This window comes from Numenius arquata, chromosome 5, assembly GCF_964106895.1.
Source record: "Numenius arquata chromosome 5, bNumArq3.hap1.1, whole genome shotgun sequence".
NCBI lineage: Eukaryota > Metazoa > Chordata > Aves > Charadriiformes > Scolopacidae > Numenius > Numenius arquata.
In genome coordinates, this window is record NC_133580.1 from 56,590,001 (window position 1) to 56,603,673 (window position 13,673).

The following is a 13,673-nucleotide window of genomic DNA, read 5'->3' on the forward strand; positions in this document are numbered from 1 at the left end:
ATTTTCCCTTCCCAGATCTGCAAGAGCTCCCTGTTCATCTTGTCAACACATGTTTCAGCCATGCTATTCCTTTGCCTTTTCTAGTATTTTGTTTATTTTAAGGATTTCTCTTTGGTGCTTTTTTTTTTTCCTTGATAAGGCACCAAATCTCTTGGCTTAGACAATTCCTCCTCCACCTGTGTGACAGCTGCAGCTTGAATCCAGTAGACTCTGGGGACAGCCCATTCTTCCTCAGTTCCAAGCTGCCTCCCATCCACCTCTGACAATGCCTCAGAAGGGCTCAGATTTGAATTTCTCCCTGCTGTCTCTTTGGTTCTCAGTCGTAAACTGTTGATTTTCACTGCCCCTTTCTGGTTAAAGTAGATTCAGTTTTATTTTCTGCCAATACAGAGATGGAAGTTGCTGCTCTTACCAGATGCTCAATCTATCCCCAAATCAAGGACACATTGCTCTGAATTTCAATTATATGCAGGTTGATTTAACTTTGAAGAGGCATTAAAATACCAGCAAAAATAATAATTATATCATTCTCCTGCTCCATGTTTTGTCATCTTGCTCTTACTGCTGATTTGCTGTAAACTGTATTTAATATTCTTTAGGACACAAGACAATTTAATTTACAGGAGGAGATGCTTTGGTTAAGCTGGTATTAAGGAACACGTGAAGTACTAACTAACAGTTATTTGGTTCTTTTTTTTTTTTTTTTTCCATTGAAAACAGTATTAAAATAAAAAAGGTCTCCTATGATAAATAATTTCTGCAGATAAGCTTTTTCAATGATAAAATATTTTGATGACTTGTTCAAAATTTTTTGTACACATCAATGATGTGCTACAGCTACCCAAGGAGATATCTGCCTCTGCTGCATATTTTTAACAAATTCAGAAGATTTCTAATTGGTTCACATACCTTCAAGAAAGGCAAGTAAGACAGTCTGCATGATCACAATTAGTCTAACGTGAGCAATTTCTCAATTAAATCCTGTATCAGTCTATCAATTAAAAAATAAGTGCTGGAATATAATTACAGTCAGTGATGATGATTATACAGAAAGCAGATCTTATTGACCAAGTATTATTTAATTTTTGGATGAGGTCACAATTTTCGTTAAAAAAAGGTAACTGTGAGGATATATTTAGACTTTTATTAGGCATTTGACTTATGCATAACTGTATGATAACCTGATCTAAAAATTAACACTATACATTATTAATAAAGCATACATTAAGTGAATTAAAAAATGGCCCACGAATCTCTAGAAATAGTCACAAAAGGGAAAACACTGTGGAACCTAAGTAATTTTTAATATGATTCCTCAGGGTGGGCACTGGACTTCAGAATACGTAACATTTTCATAAATGATTTTGAAATAAGGTTAATGCAATCTTAAAACAATTACAGCTGAGAAAAAAAAAAGGCAAAATGAAGCAGTTATATAGAGTGATCTGAAGTAATTCAGCATATGAAACAATTAAGCCCACAAAGTAGTTTAATAAAATCACATTCACATTATACATCTAGAAAGAAAAGTGCAAATCACACCTACAAAATGGAGGGTGCATTGGCAAAGCAATGACTTAAAATGAATCTAGAGTTAAAATGAACAAATGATAACATTTCAGCATTAGTCTCTGAGTGCTATGAAGACACAAGAAAGGCTAGTATGTTCCTTCAGTATATGAACCTAAGAAAAGCAAGATATTACTTCAGCGCGTTTATTGATGGCACTAAAATGGAAATGTTGCTTCCAATTTTGGTGTCCACATTTGGAAAATCATGGCACAAAACTGAAGAGACACAAACATGAAAGAATTAAAAGCTTATACTGCCTACCTTATCAAGAAGAGACCTATGAGGATGCTGAGTCAGAGCAAGATTTGTAATCAAGCAGAGGCAAATGAAGAAGCAGGGGTAGATAGGTCAAGTCGAACAAATTCAAATTGGAAACAAAACTAAGTTTCAACTACAGGAGTGATTAAGCGCCGAGACCTTCAAATCAAGACAGAGTACATCTTTGGAAGAAAGTCACAGACCTTTTACAACCCTTAGCTCTACCAATCTATTATAGCTTAATGAAGAAGCAATCAAAGGTAATAGGGATCCAGCTTGAAGCTCATTGCCATCTGAAGACTTTTCCCATTGAGCTAAGGACCACAAAAAAGAAAAACTGTGACATTTATGAAGTTTTTAAACCTTTAAAGTAACACTTGAAATTGAAACAGAAGGTTCACTTTCTTCAGCTCAGCCCATTCTTTTCTCTGGTTTGGGGCATTTAGTTGCAAGGAGCATTAAGCAAAGACGACAGTCACGCCACAGCATAAAGGACGCACAGCCTCTACTCTGTGTGTGCTAGAAATAGACATATTAGGCCAGATTCTCTATTAACATAAAACATTGTAAGCACATTGTTTTGGCTCGGTCTCACAGGAAAAAATGCAATTCCCAAAATCAGGGTTTTGTCAGACACGACTTTCACATGACCTAGAAGAAGCATTAACATATTCCTCAAATAGCTGCAAGATGCCACAAAAAGATTTTGTGATGCTGTTCAAGTGGCTTGGAAAAGGCTTTCCAGGTAAGTAAGTGTGAAAGAAGCTCTAAGAAATTTTAAAATGTGCATAGGATCTATTAATTCAAGTAATCCAACTCAGCTAACAATCGCTCCTTGTTTCCATAAGGCCCAGATTACATCAGAAACACCCCACATCTGATGTTCAACTCGCATGTTAAAAAGTAAAATCTCTTCTCAGCATTCCAGTTTGGGCTACTCAATTGTTACAGTAGTCTGCTAATTCTAAGGAAGGATCTAATGAGGATCACTGTAAAGAGCCCGTGAAGGTGAAAATCCAGTCTCTCCCTTCAAAAGATAACACTTCCTAGACCTACCTATGTTAGGAGAAATCAACCAAAGCTCACATATCTTGTCACTAGAATGTAACTCCAACAGTGTTAGTCTATTAGAAATGAGTCACCGAAAAATCCAAAGAGCAATACGTAGGCTTGGGGGAAGAAAAGAACCATGAGAAATTATTATTCATGGTATTAAATCAGTTCAGTTGAGGATCCACGCAAGGAGACTAGAGCAAGCCCTTGCCAAGAAAGCCATCCATTGAGAATGCAGGGTGGAGGTACCCAGTCTTGTTTCCCTGACCATCATGAGTTTTGGTAAACAACAGACAGCAGCCTCATAGTCACTGCACCAGCACCCTCAGGTGAATTCCAACCCTCCCCCCGCCCCCAAGATTTTAAGAAAATCAGCCTTTCTGTTGCTCACCTCTGTCAGTTGCCACCTCCTTCCCAAACTGCAGCAGTACATGCAGAAGTCAGGGACAAAGCTTGCCTATGAATAGTGAAGAAACAAGGTCTTGAGAATTTCAGCTTTCTCCTCATTGTCTATCACTAAGCTCTTGTTCACCAACAGGCACATTTTTTCCTAAACTTCCTTTAGTAGCTAGCACATTTTTGGAATCCATTCTTACGATCTTTAATGTTCCCTGCTAGTTTCAGCTGCAGCTGGGTTTTGTCATTCTAATTTTGTCCCTAAGTACCCAACCAATGCTTTTACATTCTTCCCTTGTTGATTTTTTTATTGCTGTCCACCTTTTCCTAGATTAATTTTTGGAGAAACCTTTATTCACCCCAATGATCCAGCCTCCCATGGTAAAAATTAAACGCACACGTACATAAAGGACATTGAAACAATGTAGTGGTGAGCATATGATATGAATATACAGATAGACATGAATACACAGATGATAAAACAGCCTTTGCTGTTTATTTAAATAGCCCTTTGAAGTCACCGTTACACATCGCTACGAGGTTAGCTGCAGGAGCACACAACTTTGCACAGAATTCAAATTAGGAAAAAGTATGATTGCCAGACTCATTGAGACCCATGTCCATCTGCTTCAGAATCCTCCATCTGACAAGTGGTAACCGGAGATGTTTCAAAGTAAGACAACCCCATTAAGGGCAACTATAGGACAACATGCTCTTTGAGAAATCAGTTTCGTCCACTTAGATATGTAAAGGCTGTCTTATGTCCTGAAGCATGAAGCTTTATGTCCTTTTTCTTCATGAAGTCTTTTTTATTTTAATCTCCTCTAATATGTCAGGAGATTTTCTCATTATCTATTACCATTTTTTGATCCTATTAAAATTCTGGCTGCAATGATATCAAGAGACAGCAGGGTTCAGAGGTTAATTGTGCCTTGTATTTGAAAAGTACTTCCTTTTTTCCATTTTAACTGTGTTCATTTTTAAATAATGCTAAAATAGAAACAGCAAAAAAAAAAATCTATAGCTCCATTTAAAATAAAAATGAAAGAAAAGAGAGAGAGTTAAATTATGACACTCAATTCTTTCCTGTAAGCCTTGGGGAAAACTTGATGGCACTGAGAAGTTAATGTAAATTGCCACTGTTAAGGTTACATTAGAAAAAAAATATTAAAAAACTCTTTTAATCAGCCCCTCAGCTGGTGTGAATCAGCTTAGTTCTTTGGGAATTATTGAGCCTGATGTGATTTATATCACCTGCATATCATGCCCTTTGATCTTTAAATATCTAATAATTTTTTTATGGATCTCCTGCGGCCTTCTGTTAAGTCACGGTGTACAGAACCAGACCTTCTACTCCACCTTCGGTCTCACTTCCTGCTTCCTATGCATCATCTTCCTGTTCATAAATCCCAGAATTAGATTTATCCCTCTTTTGCAGCAAACACCATTGGTCTCTATTCAGTTTGTGACCCATTATAATATCATCATCCAGGCAGTAACTCCCCATGTTGTATTAATAATTCCCCCTCCCTGCCGACAAACACACATCTTTCCCCATGTATTTAGCACTTGAACTTACTGGATTTCATCTCACTGATTTCAAATCACTTATGCAATTAATTCAAGATAATTTTAAATTATAATTGTGCCTCTCCCTTTCATTCTTCCTCCAGGAACGACCTCCTGCCAGCCAGGGACTGTGCTTTCTAGCTACAAACTCATTTCTGCATCAGAATAATTTCATTCAAGGAATGTAACAAGTAGCACAACACTGGCCCATTATACAGCCACCCTGGGACTTGCCATACCAAAGCTCAAAGAGTTTAAGATTTAGTTTCCTCTTTGATAATATACATATCACTGCACTGAGCATTTAAAACCTAGCTACATAATTTGTTTTGGTGCTGAACATGTACTAATTCTGCTTCTGTATTCACACACACAGTGATTCTAACCATCTCCTGAAAAAGAGCACATTTAACTGAAGTCATTCACCCATTTTTGCTCGTCCCTACCTTTAATTATTCATCCTTGTTATTAATACAGTTGTCAAAATTCACATTAAAAACCCTTACCTTCTCCATTTTAAGCACTCATTTACCACCATCCACTCCAAAATGCTCACAGTATCTTCCATGAGGCATAGTCTGAAAATGTAATAAGCATAACCTTTATTCCATCATTCACATTTTATAAAAAATTACAGATTAGGATTCTAAAACTAGCACCTTATGCACAAGGACTTTTAATGCATCCTTCAGGCCTAATGTGTCTCTAGAAGTTGTATTTCAACCAGCTAGGAACAAACTTTATGCTATTTTCATCTACACGGGCTTAATTCATGTAGATGAGTCTAAGCATAAGTATCTTGTGCCATTTGAGATATCCTAGGACAGGTACTGCGTTTACACAAGATATGACAAAGGACCTAATGGAGGCCCTGTACCCCCCTGGGCCACAAGCTGGAGACCTGGTGAGGTACCAGGAGATGAGATGAGTCAACAGTATCTCAAAATGGCACTTCATGTTTAGGCAACTGAAATGTTCTTTATATATTTCCCTGTCTTATTATAAATACATCATGTAATGTGTCAGTGCTTGCTTATGTATAAGCCTGGATTCTTGTGAAGGATGCTTCCATATGCAGAAAGACTATTGCAGCTATACTCCTCTTTTCTGAAAGAAACAGTTTTATGCCTTCCATCTACATTTGCTTTTGACAGTTAATGAGTCAAAGGAGAATTGTTCAAAGCTGCTTGACTTATGCTAAAAAAAGTCTTAAATAAAAGAACTGAGCACACACCGATCTCATCTCTGCCTGTACACCTTGCACTTGTTAGGGGAAAATGCTGAAAGGGTTGACATATTCAGTAACAAAAATTTCAGTCTATTTTCAGTGTCAGCCAGCCAGTAACCACAACTACTCCTGTGGACATATACTGTGCAATGTAGGCAGTAATTATTTCTTTCAGAAAGATCCAAGGAATACAAATGCAATCCTGCTTTTTCATCCTCTTTAAAAGCCTTTGGTTGTGCTCACCTACTGGGATCTATCTTATTTCCCTTTCTCTTCAACACCCACTTGGAGGAGGAAACATAACCTATAGGTTTCTCTGCCAAGAACATACAGCTGATTCCCTGTTTTACTCTCCACAGATGTAGACATAGCTATCTGCAAAATGTTACAAAGCTTGGCAGAAATAATTTCCTGTGCAAAGAGCAGCAAACTCATCCTGACCCTACAGAAGGTCTAACAATGATCCACAGAGGAAAGTACTTCAAAGAACTAGCTGGGGCATAACCTGTTTCTTTCATCAGAAACATCAGTCTCCTATTCATCAAAACGGTGTGAAGCTGCCAGATTCTGTTCCATCGCTGATTAAACATTGACAATCATCATTTGTGGAGGAAACACATAAAAAGCCATTTCCATTAAGTGCATGCATTTAAGAATAGTATTTCCAGCCAAAGCTGATTGCCTGTTGACAAAATTACAAAATATGTCTGGATTTTACAAAATTAAGCCCATAATCTACTGAAGTGCAGAGGTGGAGTGCTGAGATTGATGTGTAATGGCATCAAAGGGACCTGAACCCGCATCAAGGCTTGATCCTGCATCTCAAGAAAGTTAAAAGAAAATAGCTCATTGCCTTTGCAGGTCCCTTAATAAACAGTCCTCCTTCTGGACTCAGAGGAGGGAAAAATAAGGTGATTTTTCCCTTTTTCGGTAACACCAAAATCTGGCTGTAAATTTTCCCTTTTTCGGTAACACCAAAATCTGGCTGTAAATGAGGCACGGGAGCAGCAGGGCTTCCCATCCAGCTGCAGAGGTACCTCCACCTTGTGGTCAAAGTGATGAGCCTAGGGCAGATTCCAACCATGATGCACTGAAGTATGGCTCCATGGACCTGTCCTCATGTTGACAGTGATGTGATGCATCAGCACTGGAACTTTCTTTCATGACCATCAAGTGCCATTTATACTGGCTTAAAGTATTTCTTTTTATTATTAAAGTTAGAATCCTTCTACCCAGAAGTCAATCTTTGGCTAAATTGCTGTCCATGGAAGTTCCTTCTCCAGTTGCCCAGGAGACCACTGCTGCTTCTTGGTTGGCTGTTCCTATGGTAGACAACATCAACATCACCCATTTTCTCTCACTCTCATAATCACATTAATGCTTCCTAATCTCTTTACGACCCTTTCAAAAGTCCTAGCAGCAATACAATATGACGCAGTATCATCAAAGAAAGAAACAAATGATGGTAGTACAAACTGAAGGAACTCCCTATATAAAGCCAAAGAATAAATATTTTCTGAGGGAAGCATCAATATTTAAACAGAGGGAGTGTTTCAGTGACTGAGACACCATGCAAATCAGCTTTGCAAGCTCTGTGTCATATGCAAATTGACGTTAAATACCTGGTGGCAAAGAGTAAGAAAGATGACAAGCTCTCTTTTGCGGTAAGTTGAGCTACCAGTAATTACATGCCTGAGACACACTTTAACGAGGTAACTTTGGCTGTGCTCAGCCAGCATCTTCCTGATTGCCCTTTCTTGCAGAACATCTGTAAACAAAACAGCATGTCTACTAGTTTTGCTGAGACACTAGGAGTTTAGTGGTTAGCTGCTCAGTTTCATACTACTGTTTTGAGGGCATGAAGTTCATAAATATCTTTAAACACCTTTTCCTATTGCAATGGTCATTTTACCTCCAGAAGTTCACTGAGGGGAAAAAAAAAAAAAAAAAGAGTGAGCTCACAAAGGCTGTACCATAAAGACACTTCTTCACATAAGGACTCCTAGGAGACACGAATTTGTACCACTGTGTGGCATTTTCCTGGTTCTGACCACTGCAGGTACAGAGATTCCAAGAAGTCTTTGAAAAGGAAAGATTGTGACATCTTTCTATTTATCAGGAGCTATCAGGTCAATGCAGGACCTTCTAACTTACCAGAAGAGGAAAGCCCTTCTTCTATCTACCTACTGCAAGACTTAGAACACTACAGGAATTTTTAGAAAAGAATGCAATGTTTCAGAGGAAGAAAAAAGAAAAGGTGCAACGTTACTTAAATACCCTGTTTCTTAGTAGTAAGTAATAATTTGCATTTCAGCTTGCCAAGAAATGACTTGAAATAATCTAGTCTCTTTTATCTAATCAGGGCAATTATCAAAATAACACCACTTACTTGTAATACACTTCAGTTACTTCACTTAGGCAGATATATTTATACAGAAGGAAGATCCTCGAAAGAAGTAAATGCACGTTATCTTTTCAAGGGAAAAATACAGGAATAGCCTGGAAGAACGATGTAGGAGCCAGTTGCCTACACCGTCTAATGCAACACAGCCACCAGCCCGCTGTTCCCAGCGCTGGAGAAGCAGCCCCAGGACCCGCTGAACTCGGGGACAGGCAGCAGCTGCTGGAGTTGCCTCTGCAGCCTTTTCACTTTCCCCACCTGCTGGCCATGCGGGAAAGCTGCACGGCACCGATATATTCTGTAATTTTAAAGTATCTGACTCAAGTGATTCCGCCCTCACATCGAGGTACTTCCACAGGTCATTAATGAAGTTTCTCTGCATTTTTTTTTACTGTTAAAAGTGAGATCAGCAACTTTGATGAGACACCCCAGTAAAAAAAAAGCAATGAAAGAAGGGGCAAAAATCTCTTATCATTAAAGCTTTTCAAAAAACAGAAGACATTCCCTGTCTGCTTAAATTCCAAATACATGACAGAATATGACCACTGGGCTAAACTCAATGGAAACGGTCAATACTTATGCTCAGAGCATTATCAGATCATTGCTAACAGGTGATGTGTTCACTATGGGATTTGTGTCTCTGAAACAATCTGACAAAACAAACATTAAATAAAATAAAAGAAAAAAAGACCAAAATTATTACGCGCATACTATTCCATAGTATAACAGAAATAAGGATAGCAATGTCTGTACTGGATAGATTTCTTCATGATGCACCAAAGGCCAGTGAAGATACCATGGTGATGCAATGATATACTGGCAAAAGACAGCCAACTGGAAAACTCTCTGCTCTCTCAATATTTTGTACCTGAGAAAAGGGAAAACAATTTTCCCTTCCTCTCTCAGCTCCATGGATTAAAAACTACTAACATGAAGCCAACAATCCAAAGCAAAAAGACTCTCATTTCACAGCTGTTTTATCTCTGTCCACACCCCACTCTTAATACCAGTTAGCAGCGAGGACAGTTTCCTTATTGCTACTATAGCGAAACAATCAAATGATTCAAAATTCAGGGCAGGCTTTCCGGGAGAAGATTGTTTTGATGTGGTATCCAGTGCCTGGCTAGCTGTCAGACAGCAGGACTGTCTGGCAGTGTGAATGACAGTGTTTTGGCAGCCTTGCAGGCGCTCTCGGCTTCGGCATCCAAGGCCTGTCCCTCGGCGGGCACAGCACCGCATACGTGGGACGGGCTGGAATCACAGCTTTGCGGGACGCATGGGGCGGCTCGGCTCACCGAAGAACTAGTGCGAGGTGGTGTTCACCCATCTCTGAACAAAAATTTGCCACGATGCCCCTGCCGCAAAGGAGTACGAAGCTACGTCTCCCTAGAGCTCTCAAAACCTGTTATAATAAAATTGTAGAGGGAAGAGAGGGGCTGGGTTGCAAATGCTGAGCAGATTCCATCTGGCAGTACTGTAGTAGCACCCCATTAGAAGTGGCTTAAAGCAGCGCTTATAAGGTGGTAAATGAGCACTAAAGCAGTTATGTATTTCTACCTGATAAGTATGAGCATTAAGTTATAACACAAACGAACAGCATAAACTCAGCAGGTCCAAATAACAGTGTTCGTTCACTAAAAATTACTCACAACACGCAAAGTCCAGTCATGAAACCATTGCCACGTACATACAGCGCTGCTGCGACTGGTTTCCGAAAGGGGAAATGCACCAACAGCCAGAAGGAAAATCTCAAGACGCTGCTCATAGGTCCGGCAGGATACAACAGCAGAAAAAGGTGACTGTGAAAGCATTATATTCTGGGTGAATTCCCAATTAATAGCAATTTTGGTATGAGAATCCTCTTTCAATTATATAAACAGCAGTTACCAGCAATAACAAAACATAATGTCTGACTTCAGCAGATGCCAAATGTTTAGACACTTTAGTGGACACCTGTCCCAATATTTGGTTTAGCTGTCACTTGGTAGGACTGTTAGAGATTTTATTTTTCATCTCTGTTGATTCTGATATGTTTGCCATTATGATGCCCTAAGCAAAGCTATTGATTGCTCACTCTTGTCTACTTTATATTGCTAAAGCTAGATTCCAGCTCATAAAAACATGCTGAGATCACTGAAGATAGAGTTAATTATCACTTTAAACCTTGAATCTGAACAAACAAGCCCCAAAACCCTTATGAAGCAGCCTAATTTTATTACAAAGCATACCTAGAGGCCTACATTTGCTGTCAGACAAGCTGTAAGACTGCCTCTAGGAATCGCTTTACATCTGGGCTAATAATTTATAACACGAAGTAGTAACGATAATATTGTAAACAGAAAATCCAAATGATACACACAGAAAACATTTTCCTGATTTGAAACGTGCTAGAAAATAGACTGGTCTGAAGCTATATATGGTTATTCCATAAGTAAAAATATATTCTTGTGATTTTTTTTTTTTTCCAATTTTAGGAATTTGATGGAAAACTAAAATCCAGTCCTTTACTAAGGTTTATGGGAGAACGTAAACACAGGGTTTTTTTGTTCTTTATTTAAAATATCTATTTAAAATATCTAATCTATAGACTTATTGAAACTCGTTCACAAAATCCCTAGGTCCCAGCATTTCCGACTGCAATCTAACATCCAACTTTTCTTTGTATTTTCACTCTTGTGAGGCATCTACAACAGCAAGTATTTTCCCCCTATAAAACAGGCTTCAAATAAAGCCTAACTAATGGGTAGTGGTGCTAATAAACTAAGGAGTAAAATGACAAGTGTTACCTGAATAATTGAGACTTTACGTTTGATTTCTTTGTGGAGCTAGAGTTTTATCAAGAATGAAACTGATTCTTACTCTGTACTGTACTTCATCCATTGCCAAAACTGAATATTGTATTAATGCCATTTTAAGACTGTGGACCACAGAGCAAGCAACAAGATACAGAATTTATATTATATAGAGTTATTTTATGCCTTTGGCAGTTACCTTCACATTTAAATGCAGAATTATATAAGGCCGGCACTTGGATGCAAAAATGTTCTTTTACCACTTCTCTGAACAACAGGGAAGTTTCTGTAATTACAAGAGACTTGCTGGCTGGTTTACCACCTGCAGGGATGCCAAACACAGAGAGGAACAGCCATCATGCATCTGTGACAGACCTGCGTGCTGCTAAGTTCAGAAATCAAGTCTGTACAAAGAAGGCTGTTTACTACAGTAATACAGTACGCTCTCTAGTTATCATAGCATTGCACAAATAATAAAAAAGGTAGTTTCAAAACTAATTCACTAGTCATATCATGCACATATTTGTGACTTCAATGACTCAAGCAGGTATTTCATTCCCCGTTTACTGGAAAGAAGGAGAAAGGAAAAAAAAAAACCCGAAGTACAACCAACCTTCTTCCAGCTTCTTAACTCTTGACTTCCCGCAAGCCCATCTGAGGGGTGCCGTAGGTGAACTCTAACTCAGGAAATCACCTGTTTCAAGTCAAACACATCCCACCCCAAGGTGAATCACTGGGGAAGTCACCAATAACAGGAAAAGCATCGAAAGTTTGTTTTTGCTCTTTGCACCCTCTGGAAACAATCTCCTTTTGGAGACAGCATGAACTTAAAATTTCACAGGGGCCTCCCCTTCACCAAACGTATCAACTTTTCTCAACTCTTGTCCCCTCACTAAGCTAAATATTTTTCTGAGATTCTTACAACAGTAACTATCAGCTGCGTTCCATTACTGTGCTCCTCTACTTCATAGGAGTTACAGTTTACCCGGCTTAGACTATTCTTTCCCTTAGTCCAATAACCTTAACTGAACTACATTAAATTTGCCACCTCTTCTTTCTAAAACATGTAAATTCTGTAATGATTGTAACACGGCACTGATTAGTGCTAAATTCAGGATAGGGTACACAACACTGCAGACCAGAGCCACGGGGGAAGGCTCAGAGCCCACCACAGCTCCAGTTTAGAGGTAGGCCAGGTAGACGTACTACGTGGCATACTGGATTAAGGTGGTATGTGATCCATGAGTAAGGCGCTGCTGCAGTTATCAGGTCACTGTTATCTAGCAAGAGCCGCTTCCAGGACCAGAGGAGAAATGTAAAGGGAGAAGGGGCAACACACAACACTTCAGTCAGGTCTTTGCTCCCACCCTGTCAGTAGATTTAGACCCTGTTGCTTCTGTATGCAATGGACCGCAACCTGTTGGCTTAAAGTTAGGGTGTGGGAATGGTTTCAAAAAGTGGCTCCAGTGACATCTTGCATTTTTCCTCTGCTTTGTCTTCAATGACTTCCTTTGTTCTTCAGATTCCCTGAGCTCTTAAGAGAGTTCTCACGTGGCTTATTCACTGCTACCCCAAGACCTCTTTGTCCTGCAATCAGTTTTTATGTCATTCCTCTCCACCTTTCTTCTTTAGTAACTTTTGTTTTTAAAATCTTCCCCTTTCTTCAGCAGGATTTGCAATCTAAGTCTTGTATCAGCAGATCAGAGCAGAGTTTCCACACTATCAGTATACAAGCTAGGCCAGAAGCAACATGACTGTGCTTGTACAGCAGATACTGAACTTTACAAGTACTTAGCAGTTGACAGATATGAATTATGACACTAGTTCAACGACTGTCACAGAGCAATAATTAGGACTTCTTTCTAAGTTAAACCTTTTAAAGAAAATAATACCATCTCTCATAACCTGCTCAAGGTGCTAAGACATTCCTTTGTTATCTGAGAAGCAGAAACCCTGCCATTCCAATATTATTAAATATGTTTTCCACTGCTACTCCTTACTTTAAAACAAGAGGGAAAGGACAGTATGCCCTACAAAGTCCTGAAAACCTACACCTACATGTGAAGACCTCTGCACTAATTCACCAGAAAGTTATTCAAACGAACACTAATTTTGAGTGTTCTCAGTATGAGAAGGAAGGAAAGAAGGACTAGGTGCGACCAAGAAAGTAAGGGTAATATGTAGTATTACTCCATAGTAACATGGAGAGGAAGCTGTCAGGTTAGGAAAGAGTGAATTCCTTCCAATTTCTGACTCCTGAGAGCCACTCTAAGTCATAAGAAACCATAAATCCTCCTCAAAAATTTGGAACAAACCGCTAATTTGCAGGGTTTGAAAATGCTGCATTGGGTACATTTGATCTGATTGAGGATCACGAAGAATGTTCTAGGAAATTAAGTTTTCA